The 3,652-nt window shown below is 47.3% G+C and overlaps 1 pseudogene; it reads right to left on the reverse strand.

Annotated features, from left to right (window-relative positions):
* LOC137226432 (uncharacterized) lies at positions 1-2,343 on the reverse strand (annotated as a pseudogene).
* Positions 2,344-3,652: the final 1,309 nt, after the last annotated feature.

Genomic DNA, 3,652 nt, shown 5'->3' on the forward strand with positions numbered 1-3,652 from the left:
TCTTTTATTGCAACAAAATCAGGCACATTCCTTTGCCCAGCACAGGGAACCCGGCACAGATTCTCCGGCCCTCCTTCCTTAGGTAATCTCTGCCTCCCCCGATGGGGTTCCCTCTGAACTGTCCAACCACAGCTCTTCTAAGGTCCTGACGGTATTCTTCTTCTTTAAGATGGTCTCCAGGGCTTCCCTGGTGGCGCAGTGGTTGAGAGTCCCCCTGCCGATGCAGGGGACACGGGTTCGTGCCCCGGTCCGGGAAGATCCCACATGCCGCGGAGCGGCTGGGCCCGTGAGCCATGGCCGCTGACAGGCCTGCGCGTCCGGAGCCTGTGCTCCGCAACGGGAGAGGCCACAACAGTGAGAGGCCTGCGTACCACAACAACAACAACAAAAAAAAAGGTGGTCTCCAAAACTGCATATGCTGTAAGTCCCACAAAACCTGGATCCACCTCTGCTAAGAGCCTTAGTGCTTGAAGGGCCGCATGGTATCCACACTCAGAAAGCAATGTAAGCAACAGTGAAGGGCTAAGGAGAATCACCTCTCTTCCCTCACCATTTGGAGCATCCACAAAACCCCGTAAGGAATTAAGAGTATGTGGAGTTGGCTGCGTGGGAGAGAAGTGGTATTTGCAAAAAGGGTAAGGATTAGTGAAGAACTCAAGGGAGGAAATGCAGCTGTAGCATCGGGAGTCTGCAGAGCTTGGGGCAGGGGAACACCTGGCCTTAGACAACATTATCCAAAAGCACAGGACCAGCTGGTACCTTAGGCCATCCTTCTGTTGTGGAGGATCACAGGCCATGATGAAGAATGCATCCAGTTGCTTCTCCTTGTACCTGCAGTCTGAGCACCTCCCTGAGTTGAGCTTATACGTGGCAGGCATACAGGCCTCTGGCTCTGGTGGCAGTTTTTACAGCCGTTCTTGCAGGTTATGACGGGAGTCTCCATGCTGGAGAAGGATTCATGCAGGAAGGTGTTGAGGCCTTTGCAGCTTTTGGAGTACTTGCTGATGTTGCCATCGCAGCATTGCATCCCTGAGGCCTGGGCTGCACGTGCTGAGTTTCAAACCACCGGGCTGAGGTCATGTTTCTGGGCTTGGCACCGACTGGGTCCTTGGCCATCCACAGCCCCAGCAGCAAGAGCATCCGAGGGCAGAATCCTGCTCTGGCTGGTGCCATCTCTCCCAAGGGGCACAGTGGCACAGGAGAAGTGGGAGGTATGTGACTGGGTCACCATGGGTGGTGCCCTGCTAGCCCTTCTAAGAATCTCATACTGTAAGTCAATTATTTCAGGGCTCCTATAGCTTCAGATATTTAAGAACACTACTGGCTGTTTATTGTTCAGTCCCAGCAGATAATGTACATTTTTATGCCCCCAATAAACACTTATACTGTTTTTCCCTCATAAGAGTTTTATGAGGTATGATTTCTTTCTTTCTTTCTTTTCTTTTTCTTTTTTTTTAATATATGAGCAAACTGAGACTCAGAAAAGTTAAGAAAATTGCCCATCATCACACAGTTAGGGAGTGTCAAACACAGGATCTGAATCAATGCTTCTTGGCTTCCAAAACCCCTGTTCTTTCCACACTCCCATGTTTCTTGTTTGAAACTCTGAGAAGTCAGACCACAAAAGGAAACTAATCTTGGAAGAAAAGTAGGCCAAGCGTCCATACCTCACTCTCCCAGGCTAGCTCAGTCATTCCTGAAAGTCAGTATTAAGATTGTGGAGTCAGGCTAATTCCTCTCTGTTCTGTGGTCCAATTTCTCTCTGAAGCTAGAAAAAGTCACTCTCACTTCTCTAGCCAGCAAAGCGGTATGGTGAGTTGGGTTCTTTCTGTGGCTGACATATTGCTCTATTGGAGAAAGTCTTGGAATGATAAAGAATCAGAGCAGAAGAGTTTTTCAAGATCAATCAACTCTATTTTACAGATGAAAGGGCTGGAGGGCCTGAAAGAGCAACTGCCCTTCCGAAGGCCACCAAGTGAGTGGCAGAGCTGGGGCCAGAGCTTCTTGACTTTCAGCCCATCCCTTTGGTCTAGTGCCAGGCTGAAAAGGGAAGGAGGAAGTGTTTCCCGTAGAAACAGAGCGCAGTGAGCGTGTCTGTTTGTGGTTTAAATGAAACATGAACATTGCCTTCGGTAATTCTCTTCTAATCCTTCTGATGACATTTAGAAGAAGGTCTCCTATTAGAGCAAGAAGGTAAGCCTTTGTTTCTCCCCACTTTTCAGTACAGACAACAGACTCCAGGCTGAGTCTTCAGCTGAAAGCAATATCTGGATAGAATTTTTAAAAATTGGATGGCATTCATTATATTTATTTTTACTTCTATTTATTTATTTATTTATTTATTTTTTTTTTTTGCGGTACGCGGGCCTCTCACTGTTGTGGCCTCTCCCGTTGCGGAGCACAGGCTCCGGACGCGCAGGCTCAGTGGCCATGGCTCACGGGCCCAGCCGCTCCGCGGCATGTGGGATCTTCCCGGACTGGGGCACGAACCCGTGTCCCCTGCATCGGCAGGCGGACTCTCAACCACTGCGCCACCAGGGAAGCCCTCCTTCTATTTATTAAGTGACCCTAGTATTCTTTGAAATATGATGTTACACAGTTTCATTTTCAAAGAACTATTTGAACTAAATGCATACATACATATTTAGTAAATTATTATACTGGCAGTATTGCAGCAATTATCAAGGGCGGAAGCAAATGACTCAAGTGAGGGATCTTGCTTTGGCTATAGCCCCTCAGGTTTTTGCTGGTGTGTTGAGCCCTACCCAGCATCTTGACCTCCATGTGACTTCACTGCCTTTGAGATAAAATGCTCTGCAAAGTGACAAAAATCACTTAGGATCCTATGATCTGCATTGCCAGATGGGAAACTTCTGAGATGTTTGCCTTTCTGTCTCCAAGGTGGAGCCAGGTTCATCAACAGAGCTCACCGTTTTCATAGTGGGGAATCCCTTCCTGCACTCCTCCCCACAAAGCTAACAAAACATTGATTTTTCAACCCAGGAGAACATTATCCAGCAAGCAGTTGACTTGGGCCTCAGAGAGCAAATATATATATTTATTTATTCAGGAAGTCATTTCTCTTTTGCAGGCCCTCAGCTGAGTCTTTCCCATTGGAATGGAAGGATTACCATGTGATTATTCATTTACAGTTGCAGACCCAAGCCTCTGGGCTTTTGTGCACGAGGGTAGGGATGGCAGCAGGAACCAAGGGTTGGCACGAACATTTTGTGCCGACCAAGATGACTGACCACAGACTTTGCAAGCTCTGAATCCAGTTAAGTTGCAAACATGCTTTTCCTCAAGTAGGTGCTGACCCTGCAGCTGGCCAGCCCCACTCAGGGAGGCCTGAAGAAGGGGTTCCTTTGATTGTGTATTTGATCCTAGTTATTCATCACATGTCTTCCCAACTGCTACAGTCTCAGGGCTGTTTTATCCATTAAGTACTAGAGGCCCAGTGACTAGGGTCTGGGAGGTTTTCAAAGGCCTACAATATTTGAGACTAGGAAAAAAAAATATTGGCTCCAATATAGGAAAAGTCAACTATAAAATCAAATTTAAAATATTTACTTACGTGCTACCACAGTCACGTGGTGGGAGCAGGTAAGTTGATTTCACTTATTTTGGAATTTGGCACCCATAAGAAGTTTAT

The sequence above is a fragment of the Pseudorca crassidens genome, chromosome 1 (genome assembly GCF_039906515.1).
Source record: "Pseudorca crassidens isolate mPseCra1 chromosome 1, mPseCra1.hap1, whole genome shotgun sequence".
NCBI classification, from domain to species: domain Eukaryota; kingdom Metazoa; phylum Chordata; class Mammalia; order Artiodactyla; family Delphinidae; genus Pseudorca; species Pseudorca crassidens.